Genomic DNA, 7,138 nt, shown 5'->3' with positions numbered 1-7,138 from the left:
TAATTTATGTAAACATTCTCATACTGTCAGACAGAAAATAACAACTACTATGAAAATGATTTCAGTGTTATGTAGCTACCTAGCCATCTGATCGATTCATTTACATTTGCCTTAATCTTAATAGCAACATTTCAATTATTATTGTAATTGATAATACTTTGTGGCATTTATGTTATTTCATTTGAGCTAATTCCTCAAAGTAAGTAGGAGCTGTTTTTGTCATTTAATTTCTGTAATAATTGATTCATTCCAAGATAATATCATGCAGTGTTTGAGGCAGTTCTTTTGTGATTTTATTTTCCTTAAGATGGCATGTAGTAAGTAATGTCAGTGAACAATAATTAATTATGTTAATTATAACAGCAGAGCAGTTATAAACAGCATGATTCATAACTAACAAACAGTCTGTCATTGATGCAGAGACTCTTATATTTATTTATTTCCCAACAGTGACTGATTATTTTAATCAATTCAAGTTAGAGCTACAATCCATAGTTGCTACATCCATTTTTGGACTTATAAATGTATGATATATATCCATTGATTCTTCAAGAATATAACTTGTAAATGCCTCATGAGCTTTAGTTCAACTGTTTTACCACATCAGAACCCCAAATATAATCTTGTTTTGCTGCAATATTTGTAAACAATGTGAATGAAAACAAACACTGTATAGCCTCAAAACATGGTTTAACTCAAAATGTTCTATCGTGGGGTAGTTAGTCCTTGCATCCATAGCTCTGTCTATGAATTTAAGAGTGGTTGCATTTCTTCGTTTTTTTTTTAACCAAAACAGAAGCAGTTTTGTTATTGTTGCAATAAAGGATTCTAGCTTTGAGGTATTTCCTTTCCTTTCCATTCTTGAACTGCTCTTTTGTCTTGAACATGCAAAATTGCATTTTGTTGTTCTTGTGTCATTGTATGCTGAATCACATTTGACCAACAATTTCTCGTTTGTTGCCTTTCTGTCGCCTGCAGATGAAGCCAAATTCATTTTAAAATGATCCTCAAGTAATATCTGGATTCTCCTTTCATCCCCACGCTTCAAAGCCAACCAATGCACACTTCAAACAGCCATCATCAACTGCCAATCACGTATCTAAAGATGACAAACACAACAGAAAATGCTAATCAACCCAGTTCCCGCATCTACAAAGTAAATAAAGAAATTATAAACAGATGCCATAATTTACAACATATGGATAAATAAAGCACTATGTCATCTTTTTCAAAACAGTGGTTCAAGCGAGGTCCAAAACCCTCCCATCCAACCAAGCCTCTCATGAGTCAATGACTTCACTGGAGCCTGATGTATGTTGATGATTTTTCCATTCAGCACTGAATGGAAGTCCGCAACCCAGACTCTGGTTATGGTTGTGTAAATAATTTTATTTTCCCCAAGTTCCTACTCAAACAGCCACTCTCCAAAGACCTTCGAACTTCAATTAACTATCGGCAGCGATTGAATATGGTAACTGACGTTTTTGAAGATGGGATGGTTTATTGTCTCGCACTTTTCTAAGTAAAACATAATTTCTATCAATGATTGGAAATGTTTTTTAGAGAGGGGGTGACACAGAATACAATATGTAGTTAGCAGGAGATTCAGTCAACCTTTTCTGGACTTCTTGACTTTTTGAAATCCCCATCGTCCACTGTTGGCTGCCCTGACCTAGCACATAAAGTTAGTGATGCCAAAGACGAGCTAAAACAATATGAAAGTTGTACTTTGAAAGGCTTTGTTTTTTCTCTTCAGTTCAACGTCACAGAAGTTGATAACATTATAGGGGGGAAAAAATGTGTGTGTTTCCTGACTGAACTTTGGTAAAAGGTACGAGAAATGTCAAGGCTTGACTGTGGTCAAAGCTGTTCTCGCATACGTACACACACACACACACATTTGAGCCTTGAGTCACTCTTGCTATGCCTGCTTGTTTTGTTTTGTTTTGTTTTGCTCTAAGTGTGAGAGACTGAGATCTTTATCTAGCTACCATGCACTGTGGTCCAAGGAATACAGTAAGATGGGTAACAGACAGTTTCACAGTAGTGGAGAGATCTGTGCTGATAATTGGGTATGCTCAGACGCACCCTTTTCCAGTATAGAACAAGCTTTGTTGTGGGAACAAAAGTATTTTTGCAATCGCCCACTTTCTATATCCCAAATCACCTCGCAGTGTAACACTGTAGTAATAATTCCATAGATATGTTATCAATCTTTCCTGGGCCAGGGTGTCTAGATTCATATTTTCAACACTAAACTGTGCTTGATCAGCAACAACTGATCATTCACACAATTAGGATATTTTTTGGCCATTGATAATAACAACACAGGTTTGGCTCAGAGAAGGGAGAGATGTTCAGCATTGAAGTTATTGAACAACCGCTATGAAGTTCATCAGAGAGGCCTGCACCTCACTGTACCCAACATCAACATGTGTACTGAATATGTGATCATCTAATCAGCAGATTCTCCATATTCTCCCTGCAGGTGTCTGCACATCAAAGGGGCAAAGGGTGGAATGGTATCTCTATGCCTGCACTTACTACTGTGAACAAGCCTGGTTTTAACCCCCTAGACATGGCCAAGAAGAAACCTAGGAAATTGAATTTCCTTACTCTACCGCTGCCTGGTTGTGTTGGTATCATTTGCAACCTTTAGGTAAGGTTGGACCACAAAAGAAAAACAGAAACAAAGCCCTAATTAAGATTCATTGTCAAGTAAGTACTACAATACTTTGAATCAAATCAAATCAAATCAAATTTTATTTTATTATTTATTTGACAAGATGTAGCACAGAGAAAGGACAATTTAATCAATCACACAATCACTCAACCCTTTTGAAATGAACGTATTTTCAAACACAGCAAGCAGCAACTGAGAGGCCATAATGGATGATAACTTCCAAACTGTTATGCAGTGGAAACAAGCTTTTTGCTTGTTGTGTAACACCTTACTGAGACATTTGCAGCTCCTTTATCTAAAGTGTAAAGAAATCAGACAACAAAAGGAGATGTCTACTCCAAGGCTTGGCATATGTGCTAGCTTTGAGGAGATAGACAGGAAACCTTAAATGCCAGGCTTGCGTCTCTGAATAACGAACACACAGTACATCCTCAGACCGTCTTGTCACATCCAAGCAACCCTAAAAAAAAATACTTCTTATATACATACATCATTGCTTTTCCCCTCAGTATGAGAAATATCAGTCTCAGTCCATCATCTTTTATAGTTCCGAGGAGGAGACGTTGTGTTCCCCAAAGGCCCCAATAGAACCCCTTTATTAATTCTGGTCCTGGATAACGAAATGACATACATTTTTTTAACATGATGTATTGCTGTCTTTCTCGTTCGAGTCACTATGGACTGTAAAGCCAACTTTAGTGTTGGTGCGACTTTGGCTTGCTCAGTGTGAGAGTAACACATTTACAAAACTCTACATACAGTGGGGCAAAAATGTATTTAGTCAGCCACCAAATGGGCAAGTTCTCCCACTTAAAAATATGAGAGAGGCCTGTAATGTTCATCATAGGTACACTTAAACTATTACAGACAAAATGAGAAAAAAAATCCAGAAAATCACATTGTAGGATTTTGAATTTATTTATTTGCAAATTATGGTAGAAAATAAGTATTTGGTCATCTACAAACAAGCAAGATTTCTGGCTCTCACAGACTTGTAACTTCTTCTTTAAGAGGCTCCTCTGTCCTCCACTCGTTACCTGTATTAATGGCACCTGTTTGAACTTGTTATCAGTATAAAAGACACCTGTCCACAACCTCAAACAGTCACACTCCAAACTCCACTATGGCCAAGACCAAAGAGCTGTCAAAGGACACCAGAAACAAAATTGTAGACCTGCACCAGGCTGGGAAGACTGAATCTGCAATAGGTAAGCAGCTTGGTTTGAAGAAATCAACTGTGGGAGCAATTATTAGGAAATGGAAGACATACAAGTCCACTGATAATCTCCCTCGATCTGGGGCTCCATGCAAGAGCTCACCCCGTGGGGTCAAAATTATCACAAGAACGGTGAGCAAAAATCCCAGAACCACACGGGGGGACCTAGTGAATGACCTGCAGAGAGCTGGGACCAAAGTAACAAAGCCTACCATCAGTAACACACTACGCCGCCAGGGACTCAAATACTGCAGTGCCAGACGTGTCCCCCTGCTTAAGCCAGTACATGTCCAGGCCCGTCTGAAGTTTGCTAGAGAGCATTTGGATGATCCAGAAGAAGATTGGGAGAATGTCATATGGTCAGACGAAACCAAAATGTAACTTTTTGGTAAAAACTCAACTCGTCGTGTTTGGAGGACAAGGAATGCTGAGTTGCATGCAAAGAACACCATACCTACTGTGAAGCATGGGGGTGGAAACATCATGCTTTGGGGCTGTTTTTCTGCAAAGGGACCAGGACGACTGATCCGTGTAAAGGAAAGAATGAATGGGGCCATGTATTGTGAGATTTTGAGTAAAAACCTTCCATCAGCAAGGGCATTGAAGATGAAACGTGGCTGGGTCTTTCAGCATGACAATGATCCCAAACACACCGCCCGGGCAACGAAGGAGTGGCTTCGTAAGAAGCATTTCAAGGTCCTGGAGTGGCCTAGCCAGTCTCCAGATCTCAACCCCATAGAAAATCTTAGGAGGGAGTTGAAAGTCCGTGTTGCCCAGCAACAGCTCCCAAACATCACTGCTCTAGAGGAGATCTGCATGGAGGAATGGGCCAAAATACCAGCAACAGTGTGTGAAAACCTTGTGAAAACTTACAGAAAACGTTTGACCTTTGTCATTGCCAACAAAGGGTATATAACAAAGTATTGAGATAAACTTTTGTTATTGAGCAAATACTTATTTTCCACCATAATTTGCAAATAAATTCATTAAAAATCCTACGATGTGATTTTCTGGATTTTTTTTCTCATTTTGTCTGTCATAGTTGAAGTGTACCTATGATGAAAATTACAGGCCTCTCTCATCTTTTTAAGTGGGAGAACTTGCACAATTGGTGGCTGACTAAATACTTTTTTGCCCCACTGTAGCTATCTCTTTCCCCAAAACCGTAACTGCTTAGCCATGACAAAATATTTAAAAAACTGCAGTTTGGAGCAGATATGTGAAAACCAAGAGTCCGTAACACCGTGCAACAACAATGGCTATTATACCAACCACTGCTCCACCAACCACCATTCAAGACCAATACATCATATCAGTAGTAAAGATAAGAGGTCTATCTAGCCTCAATGAATATTTTCAGTTGTTCCAGTTTAGAAAATCAAGAGAAATAACAACAGTTGATATATGTGTGGTGAATCTCTTGGTGCCATTGCCAGAGCAACCCTGTAATCTAGCCCATCGTAAAACCAGAACAGATTTGGTTTAGTGCTTCCAGGGTGCCATCACTTTAAATTATTTTGAGCCAATCAGAAGGCCTGGGAGAATACTGTTTGTTCCCAAGATTGATTCCAAACTAGATGATATACTGTGAGAAGCAGCCCATTCAAATCTATTTCTCACACATATGCAGACAAACTCTCACCAAACTCTCACTCTCCCAAATACACAAGTATGGTTTAGGGTTGAGTTTCCCCTATCATTACAGGGACAAGGTTAGTTGACTATGAATCACACTCTTCAATGGTCATTGTTTCTTTTCTGCAAGGATTTAACCACCACACTATTATCACAACATTATGCTCCAGCTTCCTGTGTAACACGGTCGTGGATTTGCCTCCTGATGGTAGTTCCATGTAGTAACATCCCAGATTAAAGAAAATCTCAGCTACATGAAACCCAGACGTCATAAAGATGAAAGTACAGTGTGAGCATTTACATTTTAATGAGTTGCTGAAAGTTATGTAAATCTTTCAATAGGCTGTTTGAGTTTGAAAAAAGGCAAAACAGTTCAGCACCAGTTGGGACATCCAATCTCTGTTCTCAGTCTCTGAATCAAGTCAAAACCATCAAAGCCTAAAGTTTAGGAATCTAAAGTCGGTTCAATCTCAGAACGTTTCCCGCAGCCTTTCATGGGTTGCCAAACATTTATTTGCTTTGGATTAGTTGAATTAACCCCGCCTTTCCCAGTGTCACACAGAATAGCCCCAGTCACAGCGAAAAGATTACAAGTCCCTCCCTCATATATCCAACTCAACAACCGTATTGTACCCGTACACAGCTGCAAAATATTTAATATCACTGGATAATGTTTTGTTTTTGTTTGACAAGTAAATGGCCCTCTGAGCTGACAGGTCCCATGAGCACAGACCTGTACCCTTGGTGTCACCTTGGCAAAATGCTCATGATATCTTGACTTTACTGTACTTACTTACTTACTTACTTTACTGTACTTAAAGCTCTATAATACAAAGTGTAAGGGCACCAAAGAAACTGTTAAGTATCTTTAGTCCCAAGGCATGGAGTAGATTGGGGCTGTTCTCATTCAATGTAAAATAAATTAGAGATGATGAAATGATGATTTTTTTGAGGGGGAAATTTGGAGATGATTTCTATAAGTGTCTTGGTAATAAACATATAAGCAAACACCACAAACAGTTGTCAAAACATAATTGTATTGGAAAGTGGTTCACTATTGTGGAAAAAAGTTTTGGGGATTCAAAAAAACATAATGAGGCATAATTCTTTTGGCGTCAATGTTTTTTCACATGACAAATGATTTAAAAAAAGACGTGTGAGTATGTAATGTATTAGTGTTCCAACCGTAGTGAAATGTTGATTAAATACAGTTGTTTTTCTATTTCAAACTATATCTCTTTCCATGGGTAAAAAATATATATCTGTTGCAGGGAATTGGGATCAATCCCAGATGGGACCAAATCATTTTTCAAAATGTGGTAAAATGAATCCCGTGGCTTCTAATGTAGCACTATAGCACATGCAAGTTCAGTTTGAGAGAACTTTCCTTAGAATGCTCAGGCAGAGACACAGACCAGAACAATAATTAAGACTTTAAAGCACTGTTCCTAAGTAATCATATCAAACCAAAAACAGAACACATCACATATTTTATTTGTTGAAATTCGAAAGTTGGCATTGTGCTCTCTGAGCCTGAGCTGTGTTTTTACAGTCATACAATGGGGCAAAAATCAAGTGTTTGTCCATCGATAGACAACCCGGTA

The sequence above is a fragment of the Oncorhynchus mykiss genome, chromosome 12 (assembly GCF_013265735.2).
Source record: "Oncorhynchus mykiss isolate Arlee chromosome 12, USDA_OmykA_1.1, whole genome shotgun sequence".
Classification (NCBI taxonomy): domain Eukaryota; kingdom Metazoa; phylum Chordata; class Actinopteri; order Salmoniformes; family Salmonidae; genus Oncorhynchus; species Oncorhynchus mykiss.
This window is presented reverse-complemented; position numbering follows the sequence as displayed.